Source organism: Camelina sativa, chromosome 7 (assembly GCF_000633955.1).
Source record: "Camelina sativa cultivar DH55 chromosome 7, Cs, whole genome shotgun sequence".
In the NCBI taxonomy this organism is placed as follows: Eukaryota; Viridiplantae; Streptophyta; class Magnoliopsida; order Brassicales; family Brassicaceae; genus Camelina; species Camelina sativa.
The window spans coordinates 22,491,759-22,508,135 of NC_025691.1; the positions used below are offsets into that span (position 1 = coordinate 22,491,759).

Here is a 16,377-nt window from a genome sequence, read left to right on the forward strand (position 1 = left end):
CGAGAGGAAGAAAACTTCTGGAGACAAAGAAGCAGGTGTCAGTGGCTAAGAAGTGGGAACAGGAACTCAAGGTTTTTCCACGCTTTGGTAAAGGGAAACAGATCTAGACTGAGAGTTGAGTTCCTGCTGGACAGTTCTGGAGTTGAACAAAAGTCGGAAGCAGCAAAAGGAGCAGTTGCTACTGATTATTTCCAGACCCTATTCACCTCTTCCAATCCAACCCCATTCACTTCCTGGTTCTCTGATTTTCCAATGCGAGTATCTCAAGACATGAATGCATAATTGGTCAAGGAGGTTACTAAAGAGGAAATTAAAGAAGCAATGATCTCCATTAAACCATCAAGTGCTCCAGGCCCAGATGGTATGTCGGCAATGTTTTTCCAGCACTACTGGGACATTGTAGGTGATCAGGTAACTAAAGAAGTAAAACTATTCTTTGAAGAAGGAACTTTCCCAGAAGAATGGAACTACACTCATCTTTGTTTGCTTCCCAAGGTTCCTAATCTGAACTTGATGAAAGACCTGAGACCCATTAGTCTTTGCTCGGTTCTCTACAAAGTAATCTCGAAGATTCTGGTAAAAAGGCTTCAACCCTTGCTTCCTCTTATAGTGTCAGAGAATCAGACGGCCTTTGTCACTGATAGGTTGATATCTGACAATATTTTGGTGGCTCACGAGATTGTGCACAGTCTACACACTCTCTCGGGGATCTCTTCTGACTATATGACCATTAAGTCTGACATGTCCAAAGCTTTTGACCGAGTTAAGTGGAGTTACCTCAGGTCCTTGTTACTAGCTTTAGGATTCCAGGTTAAGTGGGTTGATTGGATTATGCTTTGCATTTCCACGGTAACTTATTCAGTTCTTATCAATGATCAGCCGCATGGACTCATTAAACCGCAAAGAGGACTGAGACAAGGAGATCCTTTATCTCCTTTCCTTTTTGTCATTTTCTCTGAAGGTTTATCTCATCTGCTTAATAAGGCGCAATCAGCAGGAAGAATTTCTGGTATAAGTCTCCATGAAGAGGGTCCGATTCTCCATCATTTGCTTTTCGCTGATGACAGCCTTTTTATGTGTAAAGCCAACCCAGATCAAGCCTTAGAGTTGCAGTCCATCTTAACCGCTTATGGGAAGGCCACATGTCAGGAAATAAACCAAGCCAAATCCTCCATCTCGTTTGGATCCAAGGTACCTGAAAATATCAAGGCGACTATTCAAAATGTGCTGGTAATTTTCAATGAAGGAGGAACGGGTAAGTATTTGGGACTCCTTGAGTGCTTTAGTGGCTCAAAAGTGGAAATGTTGAGTTACATAAAAGACAGGCTAAATGCCAAGGTTTCGGGATGGCATGCCAAAACACTCTCAATGGGAGGCAAAGAAATCATGATCAAATCAGTGGCATTGGCGATGCATATCTTTGCGATGTCATGTTTCAAACTGCCGAAGACAACATGTGCTAATCTGTCTATTGCGATTGCAAACTATTGGTGGAGTGCAAATGAACACCAGCGCAAGATACATTAGGTTAGCTGGAAAAAATTGTGCTTACCAAAAGATTTGGGGGGTATGGGGTTCGGAGACCTTGGCCTATTTAACCAAGCCCTCCTGGCCAAACAAGCGTGGAGGTTACTGCAGGAGCCAAATTGCCTTTTTTCCAAGCTAATGAAGTCCAGATACTTTCCAAACTCGGGGTTTCTTGAAGCAAGATTAGGTACTAGACCTTCTTTTGGGTGGAGAATCATACTCTTTGGTAGGGAGCTTTTACTGAAAGGTCTAAAGCGCAGAGTAGGGAACGGGTATCTCTAAAAGTGTGGATGGATCCCTGGGTTGAAGATGGCGAGATGAGACCACCTTGGATAAAAAATTCCCTCATAGACATTAATCTTAACGTCAAGGAGCTCATAGACTTTGAAAGACGGGAATGGGACGTTCAAAAGCTGAATTTCACTTTCTTCCAATAGACGTTTTGAAGATCCTGAAAAACAAACCGGTGGTTGACAAAGAAGATTTCTTCGTGTGGAAACACACTAAAAGTGGACAATTTTCTGTAAAATTTGCTTATTTTCTTGCAGATAATATTTTCAAGCAAGAGTTACATCTTGAAGCGAACTTACAGCCATCGATTAATGAGTTGAAAGCACAGATTTGGAAACTTCATACGGATCCCAAGCTGAAAGTGTTCCTATGGAAAGTCTTGAGTGGTGCTTTACCGGTTATCTCTAAGCTCAGAAGCATAGGGCTTCAGATGGACGATAAGTGTCAACTGTGTTGACAGCAAGGAGAATGATGTGTCTGTATTTTATAGGATTTTAACCATGGTTTTCACACTTGTTTTGAGTCTTTTGTTAGGTCCTAGTGTGCTTTTATAGTCTTTTTAGTCTTGTGTGAGTCTTTACAGGTTCTAGGTGACTTTGGAAGGAAACTGAGTGTTTTGGGATGTAGACAAGCATCTGAAGCCAATTTGGTGAAGACTGATCGAAATAGCAAGTAGATGGAGCAAACAGAGAAAAGCATCCAGGAGCAGTCTCAACACGCCCCAAAAGACCCTCACCGAAGAGGACATTAAGTTGATCCACCGTTGTCTCTAGCTTTGACAGGGCTTAACCGGATTTAACTTCTTGCCTTGGGACTTGGTGTACATCGAACAAGACTCCTCCCTTAAGCCTTACAAGATATGCATCTCCTCACAAAGTATGCTTCCCCTCTCTCTTCCCTTCATTACTCAATAAAAAAAAAGAGAAAAGAGAAGAAAGAAAGAACAAGAAAAGGATATAGGTAATAAAAAAGTGAACCGAGGGTTGTGCGTAAACCCATGCATCTTCCGGAATTCATGGAAACCTGTCCGCAAGAAAAGAGCAAAGGATTGATAAAAAAATACAATGATACCCTAGAAAATTAGGGAGAAATCAATCCTTTGGAAGTGAGAAAAGAGAGAGGAAAGGAAGCATATGAAGGAAGTCTTGGACAATAAAAGGTTGAAGGAGTCAATAAGTTCAGTGATCGATACTCCCTCGGTGAGACCACACATTTTTCACTAATCTGATTTTGAGAGGCAACTATGGGGATGCTGAAGGTTCTTTAAGGTTGTGGAGTTCAAAGTATGGAGTGTTAATCCTAATCATTGGCGGAGTACAAAAAGTAGTTCTTAATTTGATGTGATGAAGAGTGCAAAGAAGAAGTTCCCAAGAATATGTGAGTTTCCACTTTCAAACCTTTTCTTTGTTCTTGAGTTTTTGTCTGTTCTTGCTTGAGGACAAGCAAAGATTCAAGTCCGTGGGAATTGATGTGTCTGTATTTTATAGGATTTTAACCATGGTTTTCACACTTGTTTTGAGTCTTTTGTTAGGTCCTAGTGTGCTTTTAGAGTCTTTTTAGTCTTGTGTGAGTCTTTACAGGTTCTAGGTGACTTTGGAAGGAAACTGAGTGTTTTGGGATGTAGACAAGCATCTTAAGCCAATTTGGTGAAGACTGATCGAAATAGCAAGCAGATGGAGAAAACAGAGAAAAGCATCCAGGATCGGCTGATCCACATTCGGGATCGACCGATCCCGTACCCGAAGCAATTTTTCCTTTTTCGTTTTAAACCGAGTTTTAGGATTTTATTTTGATATTTAAGTTAGAGGCACGACCTCCAGAGACATAAGCTGTATTTTCTGAGACTATTTTGTATTGAGAGCAAAGGGGGAAGATCTCTAATCCTTCTTGACACTTTGGAGAAGATTTCTAAACCCTATTTTCTATTCTTTTGCAATTCAATTATGTTTTCTTCATCTTTGATTTGTTGTATCTGTTTCTCCATGTCTAAGTAGTTTATCTATTGGGTTTCGGGTTTCAAAGGGGAATTATGATTTTCTAAACTTAGGTTGTTAGATTTGGGGTTGATCTATTATGTTATTCATCTATTGTTGTTCTTATTGCTTAAACTAGATTAGCTACCTAGTTTATGATCATAGGCTTAATTCATCGGGGCACCAAAAGTGTTGTTGAGTTGCTGGAAAAGAACTTAGGTGAGCAAGGTGGACCTTAGCCAACGAAAATTGAAGTTGAGGCACCTTGTGAACAGATCAAACTTGAACCTTTATTGTTTGCTTGGTTTGCTAGGTCCAAACGACGGTTTAGGGTTTAGTGAATTCATTGCATAGATAATTAACGCTGCGAAAGTAGGTTAGCTTTACAACAATGATTTGAGTTCTAAAACGGTGTCTAATGCATCCCATCTAACCACCTTAGTCCGAAATTATATCCCCATAGATTCCCTGCACCCAATATTTCCTTTTTGATTTAGAAACAACTTATTTACTTTCCGTTTTTGGTTTATTACTTGCTTCACAAACTTTCTATTTTGTCTTAGCTATATTTGATCTTGATAATTTCATAGTGCAATTGCTTGGTCCCTGTGGATTCGATCCTGAAGTGTTACAACGATACCACTAGATCGTGGTGGAGTCCACATTGGGTTTTAATTGACCTGTTGATCAATTTGGCGCTGTTGTCGGGGACCAAACGATTGCCTTTGAGATTTTAGAATTGAGTATAGTCTAAGATTTTTTTTTTTTTTTTACTAATTATTTTTTTTTTCTCTTTTATTGTAGATTTTTTTAAAAAAAGATGAAAAATGTTTTTGGGGCCATGGATTACGATGACTGGCAGCAGGAAGAGGAGACCACATTTGATGAAGACATTCTAGATGAGCATTATGTGGAGCCACCGTTTGATGAGAGTGTTCTTACACCAGATCAAAAAGTTAAGTTGGATGAGCTTTCCATGGAGCATCCAACAACAACAAGGAGGAACTTAGCAGCAATGATCTGGTTGAATCTCATCTCACATCGAGCAGTACTTGAAGGGAGGGAGCCCACTTTCACAGAGATTAGGGAAGCTCATGCTTGCGAAAAGGTAATAGATTGAATTCAACCAAGCCAAATAGAAGGTATATGCGTTTCCAACCTTGAAATTCATGATTTTGAGGATATTCACATGCCATGCATTGAAGATGTGACTTCTAGTTTGGATACTCCATTGCTCATTAATGAATGCTATGATTTGATATGTGAGTCTCAACGTCTAGATATTATAAGAGAAGAAAAACTTGCTAGGGATTACCATGAAATATGTTTTGATATTGAGCCATGTTCACATAAATGGTGTAGCTTAGTTTAGACAATAGTCTAACTGTGGTGATTTCTTATGGTTTAGGGAATACCTGTAACAGCTTTTGTAATCTGTTAAAATATAATCCATCAATATAATCCAGTTGACCAAAAAAATAACGGTCATAATATATAAATATTTCGTCACAAATTTTTTATTCTGACGGAATGATACGTTTTTCACTATGTCACGATAAAATAGTCACAAATTCATAAGGGTTTCAAAACAGTCACAAAATTTTGTGACGATTTCCAATGGTAACAATCTGTCACGACTTGTGACGACACTCAAATAGTCACAAACACAGACATAATTCATGACGGAAAATACTGTCATAAATACATTCCAAAATGTGACATAAAAATTGTCACATATTTGTCACCATCTCTACGTCACTAATTTGTTGAAATTTGCGACCAAAAGTCACAAATCCAACACAGTAACTATTTGCAATTTTTTGTCTTACCGAGTTCGTAACAATTTGTTACACAACGTTCATGTTTAAACAATTAATCCTAAACATTCCCATTTTCTTTAAATAATTTATTGTAGTCACAATTTTCCTCTAAAAATCCCTCCTATTAATCGAAAACACACTTTTCAAACAAACATTAGTTTTGTAAATATTTACATCTTAATGTCATTGGAGTTTAGACAAAATAATTCAGTAACGAGAGGGTTAAAATCATCATTTAATCGTTTTTCTATTCGAATAAACACGCGAATCCTTTTTACCCAGTAATATGACCCGGTTTCAGTTTCTAATCTCAGCCGTTCACTATTTTCTTGAGAATAAATCATAATCGTTCATTGACTAAACCTAAATTTTGTTTTTCCTTCGCCTCTGCTCTCTCTCTCGCCGTCTCTCCCAAATGGATTTCAAGTTTTTTTTTTCCTTTTTGTCGACGAAGTCGAAGAGATGCAGAGAAAGAGAAGAAGGAAAAGAATTTCCGCTATGCTAAGGTTATAATTTATTTTCTCTTTTAATTAAGTTTATATTTGAAGTATATGTTTGATGATTAATTGATATTTTGTTTCTGAATCTTGATGTGTAGTGGCTTTGGATTCTTCTCTTATCTCTGGTCATCAGCACGATCTTCTAAATCATGCACCAACAATGGCGGATCTACGCAACAAGAAGATGAAGGTGGTGGTGTTATTGGGACTCCTAGGACTTAGCCCTGATTGTTACAACATTTTTAAGACTTTAAAAAAACATTTTTTGCTTTTATTTTTTAAAAGCTTTGAAAGCCACTTATTTTTTTATCTTTCTTGTTTTCCCATTTTTTTAAAGCTTCGTAACCCATGCTTTAAAAACTAAACAATTTTAAAAGCATTTTTTTTTTCTTTTATATTTAAAAGCTATCCAAAAGTTTATATATATTTTTTACATATTTTATTTTTATAAATTAATTATTCTCATTTTTTCTCTTTCTTTTAAGATCCATTTCAATAATAAATTTTATTTTTTCATCATCATCACTAATAATAATATAAAAGAGTTTATGAAATTTATCATTAATAATAGAATAACATTCAAAAAATACCTTGATTAGTGGTAAATGGATATTTGACTGCTCATATAACTACTCAATGCATTTTCTATTTTGCATTATTTCAAATTTTAATACCTTAATAAATTGATGTCTCTAACTTCAGTTATTTATTTCTTATTCTTATAGTTGTTTATTTTTAATTAGTTTTCAAACAAAATCACATATTAGATTGACTTATATTTTTTTAGAATTTTAATTTATCATTAATATAATTTAATTTGTCATTAAAGTGATATATGAGTTAATTTTTGACATAATATATATTCATTATTATTAAATAATAATAATAAAAATAACAGCTACAACCTTAAAAGTTGTTGGTAAACAATCAAATTTTAACAGTTAAAGTTTTTACAGTCAAAGCATCTACAACCAAATTCTCCGCAGCTAAAATTTTAAAGTCAAAGTCTGTACAGCCAAAAGTAACAGCCGTTAGCAATGATTCACATGTAGATTAATCTCATACACTCATTGTATGTTATAGACTTGACTCCTAGGTTTGGTTGGTATACTTAGGTTTAGTCTCAATTTTCTTGATTTAATTTAGTTATATACTCAACAAGAATACTTAAAAGTGTTGCAAAAGGATCATGAACTGGCTATGTGGTGGAGGAGCCATGGCGATGACTTTTCTAGGGATCCCAAATTGCTTAACCAAGGGAACACCAGTTGGTCGGCTGCTTCTTACCTATCATTAGTACATTCGCCTGGTCCCTTTGGTTTATCCTTTAGGTTCTGATTAATTAAATTTGCAGATTATGATTGTCTAAAGCTTGGTTTGTTATAGATTGTATGTTTTATTTAAGTAATTGTAGAATTTGGTTATATAAGTTGTACGCTCTGTTTTCTAAGTTACATGTTTTGTTTTCCCAGAATATATGAGTGATAATTGAATATATATTTATAATTGAACATTAGAACAATGGTTTATGTTTATATGATTTCATGATTGGTTGATTGGTTACAAGATATGTCATTTCACGTGAACGTTTGATGAAGTTAAATAGACGAGCTTGGACTGATCATGAAGACAAATCCAAGAGATTACATCACCACTCATGGTGAAGGCAAGTGGAGCACTCTCCCAAACAAAGCTGGTACGAATCTATCTATCTATTCCATCTTTCTGTGTATAATTACATCTTCGACGTACAATAATAGTATTTTGCACACACATAAAGGGCTCAAGATGTGTATTGAAAAGCTGTAGACTACGTTGGAAGAACTACTTTAGACCGGGGAAAAAGCGCGAAAACTTCTCATCTGAATATCTGATGAAGAAGAACTCATATATATCTTTTTCAGTTTAGTAATTGAATTTTAATACAATTTCATTGTCTGTTGATTCCAATGTATAATTGTTATTAATTATCACTTAACGCATGTAGAAAGATGGTACATAGAGCGGAAACAGAGATTGGACGTGCAGAAGCTAGCTACATAAGAAAAGAAGTCTCACCGTAACATGTGTAAGGGTTTGGGCATGAGAAAATGAACAAGAGTGAAGATTCGTAGGGAGGTATGTGAGAACCAATTCAATGTTGCTAAAAATTAATAAAGTATTGTTTCTCAAAATTAATAAAGTCTCTTTCTTGGTATTGTTCCTAGAAATTGGACTGAGTTTTGAATGGAATTGGTCCATGTCTGCAAAATGTCGAGCTCCCAAAGGTTTGTCTCCTGCAACTTGGATGAGTTTCACCCATAGTATTCTTATTTCTGTAACTTTCATCTCATGTTACGTTTGGTTCTAACTGGTGTAAGTGAATTTTTGGTAGATATTCAAAACTTACCTTTCTCACTCACTTCAACTTGTGCTGTGTGGAATGAATGCAGGTCAAGGCATTGTAAATGAAAGAGCTTTTGAAGAGAATTACAACAACGTCTAAAGAAATTATTCGAACATCACGGGAAAACTATACGAGTTTGTCCACTACGCATATATAGAGGACAAGCGTCATAAGAGCCATGGGTTTCACTGAAAGATATGTGATCGGTGGTATGCTTCATTTGAATAATCATTTTTTTTGTATACTCTCTTTCATCAGATTTTATTTCTTTGTATTCTTTTTTCTAACTAACAGTAGCAAGAATCAAGGTAAATGTGTTTCTAATCTGAATCTGTACATCATTTGTTTCTATTAAGATCTTAGTTGTTGGGTAAGTTGAGGTTTGTTTAATTGCAGCACACTAATTGAATTTTAGAGAATTGTCACTGTGGTAGATAACATCTCTGCTATGTGTTTTTCTTTCACCACAGAAGCTTAAACAAATTAATATGGTAGAAAAACAAACCATATTAATTAGTACTAATCTGATACAACAAAGCAACCTTGCACTATTCTTACTACTGGGGAGGACACAATTCATAACCAGAAAGTTACTTTTTTAAAAGCTTATGAAAAAAAAAAAAATTGTTAGAAAACCAAACCACGTACATTTTTTATAATAATATGCGTACGGGATAAGTTTAGTGATCTGTTAGCTTTGTTCATAAGCAACTATTATTAAAAATAATTCTAATTAATGAGATTCTCATTAATTAAGATTGGGGCATTTTAAAAAAGAAAAACATTAAGTTCACCTCTAGGGGTGAACCTTTCTATTCATCTCATTCTTTTAAGTTAATCAATCATCTAAAATAACATTTTATTTAAAAAATAAATTAAAAAGCAAAATAAATTCTATATATTTTCAATTAAAAAAAAGTTAAATATTTTCTTTGTTTAGATTTTAGAACTAAAAGAGGATATATATCGGTTTGGTTTATAAATGAGAATTATGGTTTAGATTTTACAATTAGAACGAAATTATGTGTCGGTTTGGGTTTAAAAATTAAATGAGGTGATTAGAGTTTAGATATTACAATTAATATGAAATTTTATGTTGGTTTGGGTTTACAAATGAGGTGGTTAAGGTTTAGATTTTACAATTATAACGAAATTACATGTCGGTTTGGGTTTACAAATGAGGTGGTTAGGGTTTAGATTTTACAATTATAACAAAATTATATGTCGGTTTGGTTTTACAAATGAGGTGGTTAGAGTTTAGATTTTACAATTAAAACAAAATTATATATCGGTTTAGGTTTACAAATGATGTTGTTAGGGTTTAGATTTTACAATTAAAATGAAATTATATATCTGTTTGGGTTTACAACTTTATTTATTAATCAAAGATCCAAAAAACACTATATAATTTCGACCGAAATCGAATCAAAAGACGGATTGAAAATCTTTAATCATAATATTATATATAATGTTTTAAAAATACTCTTAATATCATCGGAAATATATTAATGTTTATGCACATAATTTCATATTTGAACATGCAAAATAAAATTATGATTAAAAGTCGAGTCTATTTACGGTATTACAATGAGAAATGTCAGGAAGTGAGACATAAATGGGTAATTCGTATAACATAAAACATTGTAATTAGATGATTTAAAAAAAAAAAGGTTGACTATGTGACATGTAAAGAACTACTTTGAGGCGAGTATTTTGAGAATATGGGGCGTTTTTGAAAAAAATTGTTTGAGAGTTTTTGAGAATTATAGTTTTCACTAACTAAATAAATTAAATTTAAATAAATAATACATTTATTGCATCTAAATTTCTTACCCAAAATTTATTAATAACATTATTATATAGGTAACTATTTAAAAGAGAATGGTTTATGGGACATAAAATTTCTAACGGGGATAGATCGAGACGGGAAGAGATGGGATGAGAATGGATTGGACGAGATTTAACACCACATTAAAAAATTATTTCAACATTTTCAACAAACACGGGCTGTGCTTGATTATTATTGATGGATTGGAAAAAAAATATATTTTCAAGGTGATGAAGATGATGATCATGTTTATTTTCGGTACGAGTTGTGGTATTCTACATATACACCAATATATTGAAAAAACACCTTAAAAGAGTGGCCGACTATTTTTTATGAAAAATTCTAATATTATACAATTAAAAATTTACAACTTAAAAAGGTTTATTATTTGACTGAATATATGTTTTACCAATGTGTTTTGAAGTAATTTAATTTACTTATTAAGTACATATACTTTGAGAAACAATAATTAAATTTTGAAAAAAAATCCAGTCTAATTATGGTATTAAGACGAGAAATAGTATGTAAATTGAAACGGGTAATTTGAATAATGAGAACCAATCTATTGAATGATTTTTTAAGAGACATAAATTTTAGATAAAGTAAGAAATTAAAAAATATAAGTAGATAAATTCAAATGTCAAGTTTTCACTAATTTTGATATGGATTGACTATGCGACATATAACTATTACTAACCATTTTGGAACAGGCAATTTTAAAATTTTGGTATTTTTGAAAACAATTATATAGTTTTGAAATTAACTAAGTAAATAAAAAAAATATTCAAAGAAGAACAATGGTATCCCATATTTATTTTTTACCCTATCTATTTTAGTAAACATTGTGTAACGAGTAATAATTGAAAAGAGAACAAACATAAGACGAAAAGTTATGATGGATACGGGACGAGACAAGACAAGTGAGATGAGACAGGATGAGACGAGACGAGAGGGATGAGTTGGGATGTGAGGAGATGGGACGGGACAGGACGTGTTTCATGTTCCAAAGTAAATACGTCTAGGTTTATTTTCTAAAAATTACATGAAAATAACGCACCTATTCTACAGCACTTGGATTAATATTATTCTTAGTCAATTTACGAATTTAAAATTTAAATAATATTTTGTCCCGTGTTATAGCACGGGTTCACCTAGTATATAATTATAGAATAAAACATTAAAAATAAAAATAAAACCAGAAACAATAATATATACATAAAAAAACAAACCATCTGTGAAGTGATCTTAGTGCAGTGGCCAATGGTAAGTCCTTAATACACAAGACACCATCACACCCGGGATCGAATCTCGCTCCCTACCAATGTAGGGATTTGGCTAATGGGCCGGCCAGTTGTGGCCCAATGGTTGACAAAAAAAAAAAAAAAAAAAAACAAACAAACCATCAACAACAAAGTCAATACATGAACACAAATTTAAGATAAACACAACCTGAACAATACAAAAGATAAAAAGAAATCACAATATCTAGATATGATGGATGGTCCTAGTAGTGGTGTTGGATCTAAACATTTTGACTTGCAAAAGATTTAACAATTTTGACATATGAACTTGAATCTGCTAAGTGTGAATGTGGACTTAAACCATTTCAATCAAACATTTGAGAAGCACGAACCTTCTCACTAGTTAATTTCGCTTTTGGTGTTGCTCAATGTGCTTGCATAATTGTCTAAGCACAGACCAAATCCAATATGGTTTTTCTCCTCCATTCTTAGCATCGCTTATCATACCTTTGAGGTGATATGAAGCAAGCTTATTAAACTCTTTTTCAACTTGATAGTTGATAGAAGAATCCCGATTAAACTCTTTTCTAAAAAAGCAAAGCAATCACACATTATGAGTAATATTAGAAACGATTTCTAGAATAAAACAAAGAACATCTTAAACAGTGAAATTCATGTTCGTTTGTAAAAAGGAGGCACTTTTCTCCAAGAATACAGTGGTCCTTTAAAACAATTTTGAATGATCTTTCTGATTACAGTTGATACGTGGGTATGGTGTTAAAACCTGCTCATTAAAGTAACTTTTTTTTTTATGAATTATAACTATGTGAAATAAGCAATGTTATTTTTTAAAAAAACCCATACCATTTAGCCGAGAAGGATGCAACACAGGTAAACGTGAACGATCCACATATGTTCGCCAGCGTACAATACGCTATAAACACAAGAAAATTCAGAAGTTATCAATCCCAGGGACATTAAAACGTTAAAAACCTTAAATAATGTCTCGGAATGTGTAAAACCTGGTACGCAGAGATTAGAGCAGAGATTGAAACCGATATGACAACTCCTTCCAGAACAGTGATATTCCTCAAGCTCTTGCTGCTCTTCAGATAACGGCAAACTGAAACAGAATCAAGGGAGATAAGAAAGAAATTTTAAAAAGATGTCAGATTTGTAAACAATTCTAATTTAGAATAAGAGAGATTAACAAAGATTTATAAAACCTAGTAACTAAAGAATGTGTAAACCGACTAACAGAGATAACTTTAAAAAATCTAGACTACAAATGGGAGATTTGAGTAGAGATTAGAGTTTAACGATTACAAGTTAAAAAAATTATTAGCGACAAGGAGATTTGAACAGAGATTAGAGTTTGACATCTGAATTAGAAAGTTTAAAAATTTATACTAGCAAGGACATTTGAAATACTGATTAGCAGTTTTTTTTTGTGCACCCAAACTTTAATATAAATCAACTGCAGTTTTGAACATACAAAGACAAAGATTGTTTCGCAAGGGAGTCTGCAACAACATTAGCAGCTCTAGGAATAAATCGACAACCGAAAGAAGAGAAACTAGGGATAGAGATGAAGATGTCCGAGATGACCCCGTGTACTTCAAGTAAAACTGCTCAGGTATTGATAGCCCCCACCAGTTGTTGACAATCAGATTCGACGAGGAGACGAAGAACTCCCTTACTGATCGCATCCAAAATAACAGCTCTACATGCCAAAGCTTCTGCCATGAGAGGTGATGAAACATGTTCACAGATCTCAGAGTGATGAGAAGTGATCCCCTCTGCCCTTGCTATAGTCCAACCAAGCCCAGCCGCTTTTGCATCTCCTCTCCAAGCACCATCAGACCTACACAAAGCAAAACCAGGAGAGGCAACCGGAAGTCCAGAACTGAAGAGTGAGAGGCAAGAGACCCTGGCTCCAGACAAAGGTTCCCTTTTTTGTGCAAGCATCCACTCCTTAGCTTCCAGGATAGCTTTTAGCAACACTACATCCACATTAAGAGATTGATCACTGAAAACTCTTTGATTTCTAGTTTTCCAAAGACTCCAACATATCCATGGAGCCAAGCAACCTGCAGTAAGGCCAATAGGGGGAAGACATTTCAGTTTGTTGATGAAATTTAGGCCTGCTCTGACATTTTCATCTGCCAGATTAAACTCAAAAGGGTGTAGGGGTGCCTTTTCCCAAACTGCGGCTGCAAAAGGGCAGCTGAACAACAAGTGGACGATAGACTCCGATCTAACACAGAGTCCGCAAGCAACTTCTGCAGTTACATTCCTTGATCTCAGTTGTACCCTTGTGGCTAGAGCTCTATGCATCGCCTTCCAGAGGAACATTTTCACCTTAGGAGCTGTATGTAATGACCAAATCTCCTCTTTCCTTTTCACCCCCGCCAGATGAGCTCCCATAGAAGTAGCACAGAACTCATTTCTAGCAATAAAATACCCGTACTTGGTAGAATACACTCCAGAAGGATTACCAACCCGTACTCGCTTATCCTTAGCCCTAGTGTAAGATTCTATGCAATCTTCGTTGAGGAGTTAGTCTCATTGATATGTCAATATATATATAGTGAGTACAAGAGAATCTAAACTACCAAATATAATCTATACAACAAAGATCTTGGATATAGTCAGATCTTATTCAAACACGCCCCCGCAGTCAGAGCAGGAGGTTGACGAATGCTCAGGCTGGACCAAAAGTCGAGAAACAAGGGAGACGACAATCCTTTAGTGAAGATGTCAGCATATTGGTAAGCAGATGGAACATGGAGCACACGAACCTGACCAAGAGCGACGCGTTCCCGGACAAAATGAATGTCAATAGTCGATCATAGCCTTGGACATCGGTATGTGAAGATCAAGAAATAGATTATGTAACCATGATGTTTCGTCCACTGCGTTTGCCACGACACGGTATTCGGCTTTGGCACTGGACCGGGAAGTCGTTTGTTGGCGCTTAGTAGACCAGGAAATCAGGTTGCCGCTAAGAAATACGTAGTAATCAGAGGTGGAACGCCTTGTGTAGGAACAACCGGCCCAATCTGCATCTGAATATGCCACAAGACTGTCTACGGAAGATCAATACATAAGAAGACCATGAGTGAGAGTGCCTTTGACATACCGCAAAATACGTTTCAATGCGATGAAATGGTCCTCACGAGGATCATGCATGTAGAGGCAGACTTTTTGAACTGCATAGGCGATATATGGGCGGGTGAAGGTGAGATACAGGAGGGCGCCCGCAAGACTACGGTACAACGTTGCATCAGCAACCGGTGGTCCAGCATCGGCTGGCAGCTTAGGTTTAGAGTCCACCAGAGTAAGACAAGGACTGCAGTTGGACATAGACGCTCTAGCGAGAATCTCAGTGGCGTACTATTATTGCTGCAAAAAGAACCCATAGTCATCACGTGAAACCGCAATTCCAAGGAAGTAGTGTAGTTTGCCGAGGTCCGTCATTTCAAATCCGGTATGGAGGGAAGAGATTATGGAGTGAAGGAGGCGAGAGGAAGACGTCATGAGTAAAATATCGTCAATGTAGAGCAGGAGATAGGCGAGTTCCTTGTTATGATTGTAGACAAAAAGTGTCTGATCACACTTACTTTGCGTGAACCCAATTCGTTTAGCATATGTTGCGCAACAAGCAGACGTGACTAGGTTTTAAAGGATCAACAAACCAAGGGGGTTGATGCATGTAGACCTTCTCGTCAAGATCACCATTAAGGAATGCATTTTTTACATCTAATTGGTGTAGTGGCCAAACACGAGAAACCGCAACACCAAGAACTGCGCGTATTGTCGTTGGTTTAATCATGGGACTGAAAGTTTCATCACAGTCAACGCCAACCTGTTGAGAACGGCCATTGGCGACCAGACGAGCTTTGTAACGTGCTAAATTGCCATGTGCTTTGAGCCTGAAAAGCCATATACAACAAATAATGTTAGTAGCCACTGGTCGCGGAACAAGATCCCACGTCCTGTTTTTAATTTGAGCTCCATGCTCTGAGGTCATGGCTCCGTTCCAATTCAGATCTTTCGCAGCCTGAATATGAGAGAAGGGAAGTGGAGATATCGTTGATATATTGAGATTAAGACGATGTATCGGTTTCGTTATTCCACTTTTGCTTCTAGTGGTCTTGGGGTGCGAAAGGTTTCGGTTGGGCTGTATATTTGACGGAGGAGGTGGAGGAGCAGTGACCGGATTAGGAGGTTGCAAATTTGTCTGAGGAGGTGGAAGAGAAATTATCCGAGGGATTGGTGATGGTGGCAAAGAGGGCACGGCTTGTGGCTTTTCTTTTGGCTGCGGAGCTAAGGAAAACGGGAATACCGTTTCGTCAAAGATAACATGCTTAGAAAAGATGATTTTTTGAGTGGAGAGATCGAAGCAGCGATAACCACGATGGTCATGTGGATATCCAAGAAAGACACAAGCAGTTGATCTAGGTGCGAGTTTGTGTGGTGTGACCGGAAGAAGATTCAAATAATAGAGGCAACCAAAGATACGAAGGTGAGAGTAAGATACATGAATGTTGAAAAGACGAGAAAGAGGGACCTCATTGTGTATGGCCGCAGATGGGAGAATGTTCAGCGAATACACGAACGTGTGAAGCGGACAATGTTGTTTATCGTTCGAATCATTCGCTCTACTTTGTCGTTCAGCTGCGATGTGTGAGCGCAAGAGAACCGTATAGTTGTTCCTTCAGCGGCAAGAAACTCTAACATGGAGTGGTTGTTGTACTCCCCACCATTATCGCATTGGAGCGCTTTGATGGACCGATTGAACTGCGTTT

The 16,377-nt window shown here is 36.1% G+C and overlaps 2 long non-coding RNA genes across 3 annotated transcripts; both read left to right on the top strand.

Moving 5' to 3' along the window:
* On the top strand, positions 6,078–6,385 carry LOC104702003. The gene is made up of 2 exons (XR_753916.1): positions 6,078–6,117; positions 6,210–6,385. It is a non-coding gene; the product is annotated as an uncharacterized LOC104702003 (long non-coding RNA).
* On the top strand, positions 7,043–8,879 carry LOC104702004. 2 transcript variants are annotated; one of them, XR_753917.2, is made up of 5 exons: positions 7,043–7,807; positions 7,892–8,014; positions 8,099–8,229; positions 8,319–8,378; positions 8,544–8,879. It is a non-coding gene; the product is annotated as an uncharacterized LOC104702004 (long non-coding RNA). The 2 variants fall into 2 exon arrangements; XR_753920.2 differs by lacking the exon at positions 7,892–8,014.